Source organism: Echiichthys vipera, assembly GCF_963691815.1.
Source record: "Echiichthys vipera genome assembly, chromosome: 3".
NCBI classification, from domain to species: Eukaryota; Metazoa; Chordata; class Actinopteri; order Perciformes; family Trachinidae; genus Echiichthys; species Echiichthys vipera.
Genome location: NC_139828.1, coordinates 29,682,678 through 29,702,708, shown reverse-complemented (window position 1 = coordinate 29,702,708; position 20,031 = coordinate 29,682,678).

The window sequence follows — 20,031 nt, the reverse complement described above, 5'->3', positions numbered from 1 at the left end:
GCTGCACGTAGCTCTTAGGTCCCAGGCTGTGCTTTTTTCAAAAGCACTCCCAAAGGTCAAATTGTACCCAAAGTCACTCAAACCATCCTTTTAGTCAGTCAATGTAGTTTGTTCTTCTGAAGGGGGACCCAAGGTTATTAAAGAACATTAGAAAACATGATATATAAAGAGTTGTGAAAGACCAGCAGCCAGCATCCCACAGTGATAACAACTGTACAGAATGACAGACTGCGGTGCAGCGAAGAGAATGCAGTTTGCAAAACATAATTCCAGCTGAGTTAGTGGGGCACTGACAGTGGTGTGTATGGCAGATGGTAACCCCTTTTATCTTACCTTTTTGATACCTCAGTGTATGCTGACATCTGCAGCTGGAGGGGGATAGTTTGAAGATAGGCGAAGCAAGGTGGGTGGTCAGGGTTATTTGCTGTAATGTTGGCTTTGAATCCAAGAGTTATATCAGTCGTTCGTTGTGTCAAAATGAATGATCACATCAATGATGTGCACAGTTTTGAGAAATGTATTTCATTCTACAACTGTGAGTAAATTGAAAAAGCAGTTGGAGCAGTAGAGGGGGACAGGTTACATAGAAAGTTCAGCTGAGATAGCATGGTTGGTACTGAAGTCATTTGGGTTTGTGCTGGTTGGTTGATCATGTGGATTTTTTTTAATTTTTTTTAACACAGTAGACTTTCCACAGCCAGCCTGCCCATATTTGCTTTTCAGAACTGTCTCTGACCTGGACATTTAAAGTGTCATTCAAAATCTTTGGTAGTTTAAGTCAATCACAATCGTCCACACCAGCAGACACAAATGACTTTTGTTAGTTCTGAGAAGAGAGATATTGGACACTTCTACTTTTTTAACCACTTTTGTCATATCAGTGAATTAGACCCTATTTGTTTTGATTTTAAAAAGAATAAAACATGATTATGTACACTGGAGATGAAGATTAGAAAAACTAATTATAAATACTTGATTCATTCTAGAATACTGTTATTTTTCTATACTACTCCTGTACTAACCGGATTCAAAAATGAACAGGCTTTCACAGCTTTGAATGACTTCAGCACATCTGCGCCCACAGGACATCACTAGTTTTTTCACACTGCTCTGGTTTGATCTTGGTCCATTCTGACTCAGTCTCTTCGACAGTTCAGTAACTTAGACATTACTTTGTCGGCAAGGATTTTCCAAAGATTCCCTATGGGGTTTAGATGAATAATAATAAAGGTTGCCGTTGAAGTGCCTTGTTTTTTTTTTTAAACATGCTAGTACAGCAGTGGTATAGCCACAGCTGATAATTCTGAACATTAAAAAACAACAGTATTTCAGAATAAATCAAGTATTAATACTTTGTTTTCTAATTTTGATATTCTTTTTTATAATATTTTTATTGTGATTTGATTAATCTGACCATGACTTGTTTGTCTACCTAGATTTCTTGACCATTGCAACAATATTGGGAACTGGAATCTTAGGTGAGTATATTCTTACTTATGATGCAGAAATCACATGTTAACTGATGGTCCAAAAACCTTGACATCACAGTCATACTTGAAAATGTGTGAATTTTGGGATATACTTCCAGTTTGTATTTGTTGCACAACATAAACGACACATTAGGTCTGCAGAAACTGACCAATTATAATTCCTGGGAAACATAGTCCAATAATTCCAAGACACATTTCATGCCAAAAAAGATTTAAAACAAATATGTGATGATGAGTTAGGCTAGAAGTTTGTTGAACTGCAATTATAGGGGTGTGTATAGGCCTGTTCGGCTCAACTGATATGATGGTAAAAACTTTGGTGAGCTAAATTTGTTCTTTCTACGAGACTTCCTTTTAATAATATCAGTTCATTTGGAACATAATTAAGGCTCTGTCCATCTCTTGGCTTTCATTGGCAGAGCCAATTTAACGGTGGTTTATGAAGTGTAGTTAACACCAGAGAGATTTTGTAGCGGCAGAAATTACATGGGACATTGCATTTAACCACTTTGTTTTCAGCAGGGTCTTCTTGTAGTTCCACAAAGGTGGAGCCCTTCCAAGTTAGTACATGTTTAATCACTTAAATCTCATATTGAAATCAGCACTGTCCATAAAATATTATGGTAAATTTGAGCCAAAGCAGTCAGGATTGCTGTGAGAGAGAGGAATGAGCAGAAACAGTAATAGACAGGCAGGTAGATATGTCAGATATCGTCGAGCACATGCCTTCAAATCTGCTGTGAAAGAATCCAATTCACAAAAAGTTCTCCATCATTTCAATTTCTAGGTCTCCCAGTAACGATAGCCCATGCTGGACTGCTGCCTTTCCTGGTCTCCTTTCTTGTTGGCTTCTTTGTCCAAGTAAGTAATACATGGCTTCAATGGACTCTTATGTCCTTTAAATAGAATTTTAAGATATTGTGAAATGAGCACAAATGAGTCCTTAAGCTGAAGTTAGTAACTTTTAAATGAAAAATATTTGTTGAAACTGTCACAGCACTTCACCCTCTCTGTGTGCTCATAGTGGCATCTACTAGATTCCACCAAGCCCCAAGTAAAACAACCACTTATAGCAGAGCAGTCTCAAGGGATAACCATAGATGATAACATAATCTGTATTAATTGACATGTCTTTTGTTTTGTATCATTAAACGTGTTTTCATCGTTTGTCATTTGTCAATTTACTCTCATTTTGAAGCCTGTGGGTGATCTGGAACTGCAGTTCCCAGAGATTTTACATGGTGTTCTAAATCGGGACTCATCAAGTGATTCAGCTGGTTTGACAAGAGCAGCGATCAACACACGCACACACACAAGTTAAGTTAAGTTCTCAGGCACCATGCCTGATTTCAGGTGTAGAGCAGTTTTAAACTTTCAGGGGCTGTATTCATAAAGCCGCAGAGAATACTCTCCGATAGCTTCTAATTTAGCCTAACTTTTATTTACCAAGGACTCCTAGCTGAGGAGTGATTTCAGAGCATTCTCAGAGCAACTCTGAAGAGGGAGGGACAGAATCTTTTATCTTTGTGAGGGGGTGTGGTTGACCCTGTTGCTTGGTTGATTGGTTGATTTCACAAAATACAAACAGCACTTTTCATGGTAATGGAAATATGAAGGCATGGTGTAATTATAAATAGTATTTTATGAAATGAACACATGCATAAATTGTAAGCCATAATTTAAAAGTAGTCTATAAAATGTTTGAAAGCACAGACCTACTTGCATAGTATTTTCACATACTTTTATTTCTTTGCTTACATTTATTTATAATGCTGGTATTTTTCACAAAACGATTTTATATGAACAGGGGAAAATGGCTCAGCTTTCATCAATTTCTATGACTGGAGTAGTACACCAGTGAAGCGTGCCTATGAATGCCCTTTTGTCAGCCTGCGAGGTGTGAACATCCAGTGGAAATGAAATGAACTGTATCACAATATGAGGCTGGGAGAGTGCAGTCATTGTTAGTGTGATCACCTTGCTGAAAGTTGGGACAGATACAGTGTAAGTCATCACTGTTGCATTTTTTTGCCAAATATTGTAGTATTGTGATCACTTTCATTGCTAGTATTTACTCTATGGCAGGGGTCACCAACAGGTGGACCACGGTCTGGGTCTGGACCCAGAAGCTGTGCAATTCGAACCGAGTCCAAAAACAAATCAAATCGGTGCATTCTGCTTTGGTGAGTGAGTGTGATCCGTTACTTTTCAGCTGCGTTTGTCTGTGGCTGTAGGACCAGGAGCTCATTGCCAGCTTCCTGGGAGCTAAAGCTCTCTGATATGTATTTTATTTTTAAATGCAGCCCTTACTTAGCCTACTTGAAATAAGAAAATAACATTTGTTTATAGGATCGTACTTATTATTTTTAATCCCTTCAATTAAATTTGAAAATTGACAACCGGACCTCGGCTAGACTTAATTTTGTCTAACTGGACTTTGAATTTTACTTGAATATCCCTGCTCTATAGCATTGGGTGGGAGATGTGAGCGCATCTCTAAAGAGATCAACCACATTTTCTCCTCTGCTTAAACATGGGGTAGACAGTTTATTGTTGGCATTGTTTGGCAAAATATCCATAATAATTTTTCATTTTAATGAAATTCAAGTGTTCAGAGAGAAAACTAGACTGCTGCACCTCCTCTTGTCTCCGTTAGGCTTTAGAAAATAGTGCCTGTGACGGGAGTCTTTAGTCAAACAGGTCATTTCAGAGAGCGAGAGGGCAGAGAGGGGAGAGGGAGCGCTGCAAGAAGAGGTCTCACTCTGCTTCAAACTTCAAACTGGTGCTTTTTTGGGTTTCACCTATTGCAACTTTAAGAATCTCACACAAAGAAAAGTGGAAATCTGGCGCAAAATCATCCCATGGTCTTATATACATCAAATCATGATAAGTATCCCTCCCTTAATAGTTCATACACAAAAAAAACTTTCTATATGGCTTATTTGATGTATGTAAATGATGAAAAAGACCATGAGATGATTTTAAGCTGGAATTACACTTTAAGGGCGCACTCACACTGTCCATCCGTACCGTGCCCAAACATTTTCCATGGCTAAAGTCTAGTTCGTTTGACCAGTGTGCAACTGTACTGCGTCTAGGAGTGGTATGCTTGCCGGTCACGGACTATTTGGGAGAGGTGGGCTTTTGTAAAGCGCGTTTGTGTGCACGTGTACGAGTACAAGCACGAGGCCTAGCGCGGTTCTGATGTCATTTTATGTGCGCCTGTTCAGACATAGAAAAAAAAAGGACGGACCATGCGCAGACATTTAAACAATGGCGGCGAAAGGTTCACTTTGGTGTGATGCGGAGGTAGAGTGTTTACTGCAGATTTGGTCGGATGAAAATATTCAATGACGTATAGGCAGCAAGAAGCATTCGCAGTGTGAGTACAAACGGGCCTGGGGGGGAGGGAGGGGGGGACAAGTACCCTAAAGCACGGGGCACGGTACGGATGGACAGTGTGAGTGCGCCCTAAGGCTCTTAAAAGACTTCCTCCCCACTAATAACAGTTTTTCACTTTAATGGCTAAAAGGCTTTGTGAGTAACTTTTGCCTTTGCCAGGATCTAGTCTTCTACTTAGAAAATGTCATAATTTTGAGAAATTCTTTAGAATTCCGTATCCAGGAACATCTTTGTGAACTAGGAAGTTTCATGAATACAGCCCCAGGCTCAAAAATCGTTTCTTGCTTTAACCCCTTTGTCCAACTTGATTTGCTCTGACACCATACATATGAAAGCAAAGATAATCTCACAGGATCAAGGCGGTTTCTGGAGTCAGCTGCTGCAATTATTCTTCACCGTCTGTAAAACTTCAAGGAATGATGGAAAATGCCTTTCAGTTTTTTGTTTAATTGGAGAGATTTCATGACTAAATGGTTTGATCACTCAGAGAGGCTGAATGCTTTCTACTTGTATTGCAGTTATAAACTGCATACAGCCTCTAGTCTACAGTGTGAAAATTACAAACTTCATTCTTGAAGTACCATGGAGCAACAAAAACCTTTGGTAACTAGTGGGCATTCTTAAAATAACATCTGTACCAATTAATAATGAAAACTATTATCTTGTTTTTCTACTTTGATCTATTTTCTGTTTTTACTATTGAATCATGTTTTGAATGTATTTAGTGAGGGTTCAGCAATCAAACTGACATGGTGGCAAGCCTTAGGTTAAGATGAGATAATCCTTTATAAGCCCTACAGTAGGGACATTTATGATAAGCTTAGCTAGCTTCACATGTAAATTAATGAATATGAATATGAAGATTAAACCATAAAGGGTGTTATGATGATCACAGACAGTCTTCATAGTATTGTAATAGGCTTCCCTGTCATACACAGGAATAGGAGTGTTTCGTGTTTTGTATAAAGTTTTTTTTTTTTTCACTGTCACTGCCTCCTGCTTACATCCCCTGCTCTCATCCAGTTTCCAGACACACACAGTTCATCTCAAATGAGCCAAATGTTTTCCTGTTAACGCCTGAAGCCTGATATATGTACAGGTTGCCGTACCATAAACTGACTACACCCATTTCAGGAACAAAAATAATCATTATATTTTCTATTCTCTGTTATGCAGGCCTTGCTTATCTACTTGTTTGTGGAACTCCTTCAGAAATGTCAGGTGGTGCAGCTAGAATCTCTAAAGGTAAGCAGCTGAGCTAACCCTGTTGGACTTTTTAGGCTCCACTGGCAACACTGAGGGCGCTCTCACACTATCCTCCCGGACCGAGACCCGGACTTTAGGGTACTTGTCCCCCCCCCGCGCCCCAGCCCCGTTTGTACTCACACTACCAGGGCCTCGGCCAATACTTCTTGCTGTCCATACGCCTTCAAGCCGTAACACGTCACACGCATTGATCGCGTGTGTGTGGCTTTGTTTGCTTTGCCGCGGCCAAAAGGATAGTGTGATCACGCCCTGAGAGCAGACTTTGACCCAACTTCACTGAGAAAAGTAAAAAGTATATGAATACATTTTGGACCACTAATGACAATGTAGTTCCTTTATGGAATGGTTAAAAGTATAAATATTTGAAAGATGATTTGGGGCCATTTGATCCGTTTTCACATATGAACCTGGACAACCTGGACAATGTCAGGAGAATCAGCTCCAAACTGTAGTCTTGAGTTTCTCCTTCACACATGTAGCTCACAGCAGGATATCAGGACATTCTCTGTGTCAAATGCATTTTTACTTACTGGAAGTACTCTGTTTGGTTTACTCTGTTTGTTTTTCCATTGAACACAAGGCATTTTGTTTTTTCACATATGCTGTATATCACTACAATTACTACTACTATGAATAATTATACGGGGAAAAGTTTAGGGGGTTCACCTCCTTCAGCCATCATAAACAGATACAGATACTGTAATGACTGTAAAAACACCCCATACTGCAGGAATGGTATTAAGGGAAATTGTAGGACTTATTTAAGACTTTTTCAAACCATGATTTACCTTGTAAAGGGTAACCAGCCCATGCCTAGGTCTCACATACATGTTCACCAGGTAATGTCTTGGTAATGCTGCAGTGCATATGTGAAAGGTGCTTTAGATGAATCTGTGGGTGTTGATTTAAGACAGGTGTTGCAGAGTGTATTGTGATGGATCGGGTGGGCTTGGAGGATCCAGCCCCCATAGAGGAAGATGAAGAGGATGATGGTGAAAATGCACAGGCCGGTAAGAAACCATTCTTTTAAGCATTTCTTCAAAATTAAATATTCCTTTTCATTTGTTTTACCTTCCAAGTTTTATGTTAAAATCTTGATTGAGTCATGGATAACTTGGAATTGGTCTGATAAATACAAGAAGACTGCAGTGCATGTTTATCTTTATGCTATTTCTCTGAGCAGAGCCAGATTAAATGGTGTTAATATAATAATTAAGGTAATGTTAGGTAAAACATGTTTTCTGGCAAAAATCCGGGCTCAGGCGGGCAGGGGAGCGAAAATTTTGGGGTGCATGCACGTGCAAGAGAGCCAAAACGTGCACGCTCGTCAAGTAACACGTGCATGAAGTGCCCAGCCACTGAATATTGAACTAATGTTAAAACCACATCCACCTGACCTTTCTCATTCATACAAGTGTCATCCACAGCCCAAGAACCAAAACAGTTCACAGTTCACAGTTCAAAATATCACTCACTGTTAACATTATGATTAATATTTCCAAACTTATTATTTGTGAGCAGTAAGTGTGCCAGGGTTGACGTCAAAAATAGGAAGTTTAGCATTGCGCTGGTTCGCATAATCCAAAACGGATTATGTCAGAAAATAAGATCTGTGACTCACGTTAATGAGACTTACATGTTTTGTTCAGTCAATCTTCACATTTGAATACCTTTTTATACTATATTTGGATCATTTTTATTATTAAAAAGTCGCTGATTTTCCGTGACATTATGAGGTGTGTGAGGAATAAAATATGTGTGAAACATGGATTTTTTTATGAAACTTTGTGTTTCAAAAGTACCAGAGTCCTCATGTCGCCATCAGCAAATGAAACCACCGCATCGCTCTGTGCCAGTGGTGTGCGTTCACACCATAGACTGTATAATGAATATGAATATTTATACAGTCTATGGTTCACGCTCAGCACAACATTTGAACAGATCAGAGATATTTAGTGAAGCTGGCAGATAGACGGCGTTGACCCAAACGAGCTGACTGACATGTTTTGCAACATGTAATGCTTATTAATGTAAAGTTGTGATTTTAGCCCTGTGGGTGTCTGTTGTGGACTTCGAAGTGGACAAGCAGTTCTGGTTAGAATAGCGCCATTAACAGTGTAAGCAGGGGTGACAGTAGTTTTTATTTCTTGCCGGTATTTTCATTTTATATCATACGGATCAATAGTGAGCAAAGCGCGCAGAAAAAATACACTTCATTATAAATTATAGTCTACTTATCAAGCATTCACCAGGACTTATCACTAGTACTTTTTACCACACTGCTAGTGTTAAAGTCTCAGACTTTGTAACAAACGTCTGTCTGCTAAAACACTTTGATTACCAGCTGCGCACGTTTGCACAAGCTGGTTAAGCCGCGCACGCACTCTATACTCTATATTCCAAATTAATGTTAATGTTTACAAACTTTTCTCTCAGTAGAATTAAATGTTTTTTCAAAACTAAGATAAATCAAGTTGCAGAGCAAAGGTCCACACTATTACCACACTCAGTATTAAACTGCATCATAATGCACCATGACCTGCTGCATTGGGACAGAGCTGATTGGAATTATATCGATCTGTTAACAAGATGTTTCGGATCACTGATTGCATAGTTAGATATTAATCAAATGGTCTCTGCTGGCGAAATACACCTCCTAAACATAATTTCTAGAACTCTATATTACAAGAATTATTTTGCAACATTAACTGGGAGGGACAATTTAGGGTGAGGGCAAGCCGCTTATAATATATGCTTATATTATATGCTTTTATTATATGCTTATATTATATGCTTATATTATATGCTTTTATCATATTTTAGTCATAGCCCTCTGTTTTTCAGGACAACACATTTCCACAGCACTAAGTGAGCTCAACAATTTAGTCATTTTCACTGTGGTGTTCTTGATTTCCATCTCTTCTTAAAGGATTTTGTTGCAGCAATAGCAACAAGCTTCTTTGCTTTGTAATATGTGTGCTCTTGAGAAATACAACATTTTCTTATTTACAGGAGCTTTATTCCAATAGTGGCGTCTTCTTAGATCGTGTAGTTTCACATGATACCAGTATCTTCACTCTGTATGTTTCTTTCCTTTGTTGTAATACAAGTCATTAGTTATCACACCTCAAGTACTTTGTGGTATTAAGTTATTTTTTAATACCAAATTGTTTGGACTGAAAAATGAAATCCTAACACTCTCATTGTATCAATAGAGCATCAGACTTCTTTATATGTGAAGACTGTGAATGTGTAGTTGGGTTCTATTGCTCTTCTGTCCAATGGCTCTTATCCTCCAAGTGTATTACATAGTGACCAAAGTAGCACATTTATCATGTGTGTGTGCACACACCACTATAGCTAGTACTTGCCCTTGGTTTGGATGAGCAACCAGCATGACAAAGCCATCTTTCATATACTGAATGACAAAATGTGTTTTTCCTGAATCTGAGGTCTGCTGAAGAAAAATAGCCAGCTAATATTTTGATATTCAATTGTCAAGGTTTAATCTCCCCTGCATACTGTCCGTTTTTATCATCACCATTACAATCATTAAGTGGCCAAACACAAACAGATGTGTTTACACTTTCAGACCCTCAGGGATATCAGACAGTATGCAAAAAAACTTTCAACCATGATTACTGGTGGATTAGTGATGGCTTTTTTCAGGTTGATCCAGTTATTTGTTAATACAGTGTCAAATAATCTCGTCATTTTCGAATGGACACGTTTATTTTCACAGATTTAAGAAACACGTGTTTCACATGATCCACAACCAGTGACATTCATGAGCTTGACCTTGTTTATGAAGAAACGCTGACAGTTGACAAGATTCCTTCCCCTTGTTGCCTGGGATAAAAACTCTGATAATGGCTGCAGATATGTCACGTCAGGATTACTGAACACATTCATCAGTCATAAAATGCTTTGAGCATTGCTGTGCCCTACCTTTGATGTATGTATACATAAATGTATAAAGAGGCACTGGGAAGAAAGTGGAATATGGACTTTGACGGGATAAATAGTGACTGTATTTTCTTTTAACTTGTCCACTTTGCTCAAGCGTAGACTACAGGTAAATAAGACAATTTATGCAAAAGCTTCAAAAAATATTTTAACCATGATTTAATGACTGATTTGTAGTTATATGGATATAAGCAGTGAAGGACACTTCACACAAGTTGGTTTTTCATTCAGACAAATGTATGACTCGTGTTTTAACTGCATGCCAAATTTTACAGAACACTAGTGATGTCCAAATGAAGCTGCATGAACCATTTTCTTTGTTTTTGAGTCCACTAGATGTTGCATTCATTGAGCCCTTTTCTTTAAACCAAGAGCTCCATCTTGGGGACTTAACAAATACACCTAATGGTTCATGATGCTTTATTTGGACATCACTACAAGGTCAGATAGTAAGAATTGAGATATGTTGTTTCTACTGGCCTCTTTGGTAGTAAGATGTAATCGCAGTTGAGCGTGTTCTTTCAGAGCCTCCATCTTGTCACGTTCATCGACACTATGTGTGTTGACCTTTTTTTTCTTTGCTCTTCTGTAAACTTTATTGAAACACACTCACCTCTCTACTTCCAGTCCGTCCCCTATACTGTATGTTACTCTCTTAAATCCATACATACACACACACGCCTGTTCCTATAACACAGTTTGGAAGTTCCAGATTTCCAATTAAAAGTGAAGGCTGCACAACCATAAGTGGTGATCTCGGCTGCCAGACCAATCCCTGTCAGCAGCGTCACCAACAGGACGACCTATTTGCATTTCGACACTCGGACCCCTTTTACACCCAGGAATAAAAAACAAAATAAATGAATTTATATCAAAACTGAATAAATAAAACACAAAAAACAAAAGTCACCACAGCTTAGTTTCACAAAGAATTTTACATGTTAAACATAAAGATGAAACTACTTAATATGAATTAGAAACTGCATGGTTACATATAGAAGACTAGACGCAAAACTGAGTTAGACAGCTTGTGTATCTTCTCATATTCTGTGTTGTTTATGACCTGACGGTCATTTTCTTCACTCAGTAATCAGTTTCACTTCCTCTCAAAGGTCAAATGATCAAGAGAGTTTAAAAGGGAGGGGGCCAGAGCATAGCTGGGTCAAGGACAGAGACAGCCAAAGCAAATGCCCAATTTCCTATTGTTGTGGTCACGTTTTGTGTTATTTGGCTGGATTTTGGCACATCTCTGATGCTTCTGCCGTAGAGACAGGCCAAACACTGTTCATCTGTACACAATGTTCACATTGCCAAGACAGAGATCAGGATCGCTTTAATGCTCTGAATATTGAGTACAGCTCATTTCACATACATTATAGACTGGAATTTGTTATCCACTAGTACAAACAAGTCATCATTATCTAATGAAATGAGACAAAAACACCTCTCATCCATAAAAGCTACATGACCATGCCAAGCAGTTGCTGGTGTAGAGCAGGGACACCTTTATTTGAACTCAAGTACTGGTGTAGCTGATGTGTTCCAGTGTATGGCTTGTCCTACTCTTATATTAAAGACTTCTGCATTGCCATTCATTTAACATGTTTGTTTTGACTCTCATTGTTAATAATGTATACTCTATGTAAGGACCACTCACATCAGTGTCATTGCATCAATAACAGGCAGTATAATTATGATTAGCTGTATGGTTCTTGCTCCCCGCCTCAAACCAAGAAGAGCAGAAACTGACCCTGTGCAGAACCTGCTGCTACAACTGTAACATTGTTCAGATAAGTCAGCACATTAAGAGAGCATTAATATTAGAGTGAGAGGAATTTGCAGTTTGGGATTCAGTGATATGACAGCATTGTTCATCTGTTGGTGTGTGTCTTTCAGATACAGGTTTACTGCAGCCGGAAGCAGCAGCTCTGCACAACCAAGCAGAGAGCTTGCAGCCCAACCTTCACCTGCTTGGCTATGTCTTTCTCTCCCGGCCCATGAGCCACGCCTTTAACTGCATCCTCCTCTTCCAGTTGTAAGTTACCGTGGTTATGACAGAGCCCATCATTTTGCAGGATCTTAACATCACTTAAACCAATTGTACAATTAATGAAAATGAATATATGAATAACACTCAGCGTAGGTATGTGGGTGGATGTGTTCTTCCCATCACATAATTCCATATTTGTTATATGTTAAATTCAACCTTCGCGACTGTGCTGTGCTCCCATTTAAACTGTGCATTTATAAACAGGGTTGATCACAATAGTCTCCCGACAATATATTTAAATAGTTTTACCCACAGTGTTTTGTACATCTTTATTTCACAACCAAATATTTAAATGCTTATTTTTATTCCTTTAAGTGGGATGTGGAGACCTCAAGTGGTCTTTTAGGGGTGTTGGAGATAAACCTGCCAAGTAATTTCAGTTTCAGAGTTTTGGACCAGCAGAATCACAACTACTCAACTGAGCTACACACTTGTATAAAATCTGTCCTTGAGGCTCAGACTTAATATCTTTGGCTTCTGCTGCTCGGTCTGGAGATATTGAGTTACAAGCTGGAGCCAAGTTCTTATAAAATATGATTATTGCTGCAGCCCACAATCTTTTTAAGATGACAATCCCGTTTTCAGTCACTGTTTTCTATCCTTATAGTCATTTAAACTTGATAGCTAGTAAATTAAACACTTCATTAACATTATGAATCCATTGTGACTTGATGATTGTTGATTTATGAATTATCTCAATATGCAAGGATACACAATACAATCACTGCTGGCACACAATACTGAACATTGTTTTTAATTACAAACAAACTGTAATTTAAACAACAGCAGACCATATTCCAATCTACAAAAGCAAAGAGATGTTTGATTTCCCTCATAGAGAATTGCACTTGGTTTCTGATTCTTATTCATGTCTCCGATTGCCCCAAACCAATGGTCTGTTTGTGTCACTCAGTTAAAGTTATGGTCTGGAAAAGTCATCGTATAAACCCTTTTACAGTTTATAAACAATGGTGACATGCATAAGCTGCTCAAGCATGCCAACAGAAGTATACATGGCACTGTTTGGCTAATCGCCAGTCCTCCCGCGGCGCTCATTGGCTCGTTCGTGTTTTTTAACTGAGAAACATCAGTTTCATGTTACAATGCCAAATGAATCAGTCAGATTCTAAGGTCTGGACACAGGCAAATAGAGGACTGCAATAACTTGTCAAACTATGAAACTAATTCACTCTACCATTATGTGTAGCCTGTATCTTTAGTTCTGTTTTTGCTGAATCCAACATACAACGGTGATATTTCTCTTCACATTTCACATTCTCTCTGTATCTAGCAATTAAGTAATTTTTAACTGAATTGAATTTACTTTTTTTAAAACTGTATCCTATAGCAACACTGCCTGGTAGCTTATAACTAATTCTAAAAAGTATAGCCTATTAAGCTGACATATGTCTTATATTGTATGCTGCTCCATATGACACCCAGTTAGTTTGTTACCACTGCTGTTCTTCTTTTTCTTGATGTAGAAATTGATGAGAGGTAAAAGAGTGTTTTTTGTAGCTGTAGACAGTGTATTGGGTTTAAGTTAAAGAGATAGTGGTTATTCACTCCTTTTTAAATATCCATCCGTATTTCCCTGTTTTTCTTGTTTTTACATGATGTAGAGAGTGATGAGAGGATACAACTGATTTTGTATTTAATAGATTTATATAATTTGTTCTATTTTAAAGATTTAATTTTTATTCTCCCATAAAAGAGTGTCCCCACAACATATGTCCTCTCCCCTCCCCACAGTCTTAGTTCTCCTCAGAACTGTGAGGTGTGAGAAAAAAACACTTTATCAAAGAATCAGTTGCAAATCAACACATACAACAAAACAATACAAGTGTGAAAGAAATGAGTAGTTTAAGTATAAAAGTTAGTCCCTAGATCAGTGTTGCAGACTTTGTTTTCCCTGGAGGATCCTGTGCGCTGCCTCGCTGTTTCTGCCTGAAAATACTTCAACTCCTTTCTCTGGAAATGTTTAATGAATCCAGTGAGTATTTAGCATTTAAACATTCTATTTAAAATGTTACAAGGGTTTTTACCTGATTTTTATTTGATAAAAAGTGTTTTAAAAAACACCTGTCCATGAAAATCACGAACAGGATTGGTGACAAAGCGCACCCCTGGCGGAGGCCAACCCCCACCGGAAAAGAATCCGACTTAATGCCGATGATCCGGACACAGCTCTCGCTTTGGGTGTACAGAGATTGGATGGCCCACAGAAGTGACCCCCTCCCCCCATACTCCCGCAGCACCTCCCACAGTATCTCCCGAGGAACCCGGTCATATGCCTTCTCCAGATCCACAAAACACATGTAGACTGGATGAGCATACTCCCAGGCCCCCTCCAGGATCCTTGCGAGGCTGGATTCCCCATACTCTGAACTGCTGTTCGGTGCATATGCACAAACAACAGTCAGAGTTTTCCCCCCTACCACCCGCAGGCGTAAGGAGGCGACCCTCTCGTCCACCGGGGTGAACTCCAACACCGCGGCGCTCAGCCAGGGGTTTGTGAGTATCCCCACACCCGCCCGGCGCCTCACACCGTGGGCAACTCCAGAGAAGAATAGTGTCCAACCCCTATCCAGGAGTACGGTTCCAGAACCGAGACTGTGTGTGGAGGTAAGCCCCACCAGATCTAACTGGTAGCGCTCCACCTCCCGCACAAGCTCCGGCTCCTTCCCCGACAGAGAGGTGACATTCCACGTCCCAAGAGCCAGCTTCTGCTGCCCGTGTCTGGTCCGTCGAGGCCCCTCACCTTCACTGCCACCCGTGCAGCAGCGCATCCGACCCAAGTGGTTCCTCCTGTGAGTGGTGGGCCCACAGGATGGAGAGGAACGAGGTGCCACGTCACTTTTTCGGGCTGTGCCCGGCCGGGCTCCGTGGCAAACCCGGCCACCAGGCGCTCACCGGCGAGCCCTCCGTCTGGGCCTGGCTCCAGATGGGGGCCCCGGGCTTCCTCCGGGCAGGGTCTATCTTCCTCTTTGTTGTTTGTCCATTGAGTCTTTGTGAACCATTCTTAGTCCGGCCCTTCGCCTGAGACCACTTTGCGAGAATGAAGAGCTGGTCCGTTGTTCCACGTCCAGGACAGAATCCACATTGTTCCTCTTCAATCTGAGGTTCGACTATAGGACGAACCCTCCTTTCCAGCACCTTGGAGTAGACTTTACCAGTGAGGCTGAGTAGTGGGATTCCCCTGTAATTGGCACACACCCTCTGGTCCCCTTTTTTAAAAAGAGGAACCACCACCCCGGTCTGCCACTCCCTTGGCACTGTCCCAGACTTCCACGCAATGTTGAAGAGGCGTGTCAACCAAGACTGCCCCTCCAAACCAAAAGCTTTCAGCATTTCTGGACGAATCTCATCAACCCCTGGGGCTTTGCCACTGTGGAGTTGTTTGACTACCTCAGTGACTTCCGCCAGGGATATTGACAATGATTCCCCATCAGCCTCCAGCTCTGCCTCTACAAAAGAGGGCGTGTTAGTTGGATTAAGGAGTTCCTCAAAGTGCTCCTTCCACCGGCCGATTACCTCATCAGCTGAGGTCACCAGCGTCCCGTCCTTACTGTAAACAGCTTGGACAGTTCCCCGTTTCCCCCTCCTGAGATGTCGAATGGTTTTCCAGAAGCACCTCGGTGCCGCCCGAAAGTCCTTCTCCATGGCTTCTCCGAACTCCTCCCACACCCGCTGCTTTGCCTCTGACACAGCAGAGGCTGCAGCCCTTCTGGCCTGTCGGTACCTTGCAACTGCCTCCGGAGTCTTCTGGGATAGCATATCCCGGAAGGCCTCCTTCTTCAGTCGGACAGCTTCCCTGACCACCAGTGTCCACCACGGTGTTCGAGGGTTACCGCCCCTTGAGGCATTTAAGACCTTGAGGCCACAGCTCACCGCTGCAGCTTCAGCAATGGAAGCTTTGAACATTGCCCACACCGGTTCAATGTCCCCAACCTCCACAGGGATGCCAGAAAAGCTCCACCGGAGGTGTGAGTTGAAGATCTCTCGGACAGGGGCCTCCTCCAGACGTTCCCAGTTCACCCGCACTACTCGTTTGGGTTTACCTGGTCTGTCCAGAATCTTCCCCCATCCTCTGATCCAACTCATCACCAGATGGTGATCAGTTGACAGCTCTGCCCCTCTCTTCACCCGAGTGTCCAAAACATACGGCCTCAGATCAGATGATACGATCACAAAATCGATCATCGACCTTTGGCCTAGGGTGCTCTGGTACCACGTACACTTATGAGCATCCTTATGCTCGAACATGGTGTTAGTTATAGATAATCCGTGACTACCACAGAAGTCTAATAACAGACGACCACTCGGATTTAGATCAGGGAGGCCGTTCCTCCCAATCACGCCTCTCCAGGTGTCTCCATCATTGCCCACGTGGGCGTTGAAGTCTCCCAGCAGAACTACGGAGTCCCCTACTGGAGCCCCATGCAGGACTCCATTCAGGGTCTCCAAGAAGGCTGAATACTCTGCTGTTCGGTGCATATGCACAAACAACAGTCAGAGTTTTCCCCCCTACCACCCGCAGGCGTAAGGAGGCAACCCTCTCGTCCACCGGGGTGAACTCCAACACCGCGGCGCTCAGCCAGGGGTTTGTGAGTATCCCCACACCCGCCCAGCGCCTCACACCGTGGGCAACTCCAGAGAAGAATAGTGTCCAACCCCTATCCAGGAGTACGGTTCCAGAACCGAGACTGTGTGTGGAGGTAAGCCCTACCAGATCTAACTGGTAGCGCTCCACCTCCCGCACAAGCTCCGGCTCCTTCCCCGACAGAGAGGTGACATTCCACGTCCCAAGAGCCAGCTTCTGCTGCCCGTGTCTGGTCCGTCGAGGCCCCTCACCTTCACTGCCACCCGTGCAGCAGCGCACCCGACCCAAGTGGTTCCTCCTGTGAGTGGTGGGCCCACAGGATGGAGAGGAACGAGGTGCCACGTCACTTTTTCGGGCTGTGCCCGGCCGGGCTCCGTGGCAAACCCGGCCACCAGGCGCTCGCCGGCGAGCCCTCCGTCTGGGCCTGGCTCCAGATGGGGGCCCCGGGCTTCCTCCGGGCAGGGTCTCTCTTCCTCTTTGTTGTTTGTCCATTGAGTCTTTGTGAACCATTCTTAGTCCGGCCCTTCGCCTGAGACCACTTTGCCATGGGAGACCCTACCAGGAGCACTAGACTCCAGACAACACAGCCCTCAGGTTCACAGGGAAACACAAACCTCTCCACCACGATAAGGTGATGGTTCCCGGAGAGGCCTATTAAACAATGGTTGGTAATATATATTTAAATTTATTCATTTAAAAATACAGTTTAAATAACCTCAAGTTAACATTTTTTAATGTCTGTATGTTCAAACAGGTTTAGTCGCGATATTCAATAATCAGAATACACACGCTTCAAGCAGCAGATCCAATTTTTTCCAGATTCAATTTTCGAAAGCAGAGATTGGTCAGAAACAACGTACTCATCGAACCCGACACTCATGACTTGGGAGAGGCTGAGGAGGCATGAGCCCCTGGTATTCTCAACTCTGACACGGCATGTTTACCACTGTGTAACATCACCTTTCCTTTTAACAACACACAATGAACGTTTGGTAACTGAGAACACTAATTGTTGAAGCTTTGTAGCTTTGTAGGTGGAATTCTTTCCCATTCTTACTTGATGTACAACGTCAGTTGCTCAACGGTCCGGTGTCTCCTTAGTTGTATTTTGTGCTTCATAATGCGCCACACTTCTTCAATGGGACACAGGTCTGGACAGCAGCAGGCCAGTCTAGTACCTGCACTCTTTTACTATTAAGCCACGCTGTTGTAACACGTGCAGAATGTGTCTTGGCATTGTCTTGCTGAAATAAGCATGGACTGAAAAAGACGTTGCTTGGATGGCAGCATATGTTGCTCCAAAAAAAACCTGTACCTTTCAGCATTAATGTTGCCTTCACAGATGTGCAAGTTACCCATGATGCCATGGGCATTAACACATGCCCCCAAACCATCACAGATGCTGCTTTTGAACTTTGCGTTTATAATAATCTGGATGACACAACGCCAATAATTTCCAAAAACAACAGACCACAGCACACTTCCACTTTGCGTCAGTCCGTCTCAGATGAGCTCGGGCCCAGAGAAGCAGGTGGCGTTTCTTGGTGTTGCTGATGTATGGCTTTCACTTTGCATGGTAGAGTTTTACCTTGCACTTGAAGATTGGATGAACTGTTTTAACTGACAATGGTTTTCAAGTGTTCCTGAGCCCACGTAGTAATATCCTTTACAGAATGATGTAGGATTTTAATACATGCTGAGATATCGAAGGTCACAGGCATTCGATGTTGGTTATCGGCCTTGCTGCTTTCATGCAGAGATTTCTCCAGGTTATTTTAATCATTTGATGATATTACGGACTGTAGATGATGAAATCCATCAATTCCTTGGAATTGTACGTTGGACTGTTGGACTGTTGGACTATTTGTTTACACAGTTGTTCACAAAGTGGTGATCCTTGCCCCATCCTTGCTTCTGAACGACTGTGTCTTTCAGGGATGCTCCTTTTATACCCAATCATGACACTCCCCTGTTTCCAATGTGGAATGTTCCAAACAGGTAGTGATCACTAGTGATGTCCAAATTAAGCTACATGAACCATATTCTTTGTTTTTTGAGTCCACTAGATAGAGCTCTCTGTTCAACAAAGGGTTGAAAGCACACTGAATCAGCATTCATTGAGCCTTTTTCTCTAAACCAGAGAAGAGCTTAATCTAGTGGCCTCAACAAATACAGCTACTAATACTAAAGCTTCATGAAGCTTCATTTCGACATCACTACAAATGGGTGTTTTTTTAATATTCTTCAACTTTCCCAGTCTTTTGTTGCCCCTGTCCCAGCTTTTTTGGAATGTGTTGCAGTCCTTGAATTAAAAATTAGTGAATATTTGTAAAACAATTTAGTTTATCAGTTTAAACATTGAATTTCTGGGCGGCACGCTGGTGTGCAGTTTGCATGTTCACCCCGTGTCTGCGTGGGTGCTCTCCGGCTTCCTCCCACAGTCCTAAGACCTGCATGTGTTAGGTCCATTGATGACTCTAAATTGCCCGTAGGTGTGAATTTTTGTCTGTCTCTGTCCGTCTCTATGTTCACCCTGGACATACTGGCGTCCTGTCCAGGGCATACCCTGCCTCACGCCTGATGTCAGCTGGGATCGGCCTCAGCCCCCTGCGACGCAGATAGATGGATGGATGGATGGATGGATGGATGAAACATTGAATTTCTTGTCTTTGTAGTGTATTCAGTTGAATATAGGTTAAAAAGGATTTGCAAATCATTGTATTCTGTTTTTATTTAAGTTTTTCACAACTTGATTGCAATTGGAGTTGTACATTTAACTGCTTTTAAGTGCTAAATAAAGTTTTCACTCACTGGATGGATAAATGTTATCTTTTCATCCCTGCTATGACCTGAGTCAGTGACAGTTTCAAGGTACACCTTAGCTGTTTTCGAGACCTTTGCTGACCAGAGATCAGTTCTTACGTGCACAGTTCTACAATTACTGTAGTAGTTGTGAATTGCAAATGGTGTATCAGCGGATTAGCTGTCATTATTGATTGAACTTGACCCTCTACCTATCAGATCGGGAGTGGCCACAGGGGTGGCCTGGGGTGGCCAAGGCCACATCTAAAATCTCATAGGCCACCCCTGTAAATCACCATCACCATCGTACGTTGCCAAAGAGAAGGCTGGGAACTGATAGCCTGCATGTCTGTGGGCCCTTCCAGCTGGCTGAGCTGGGTAGGTTCACTCTGCTGTTCTGGCTATTTCAGGAGCAAGAGGGAGTTTGCCGAAAAAGTTGCAGGAATTGATGT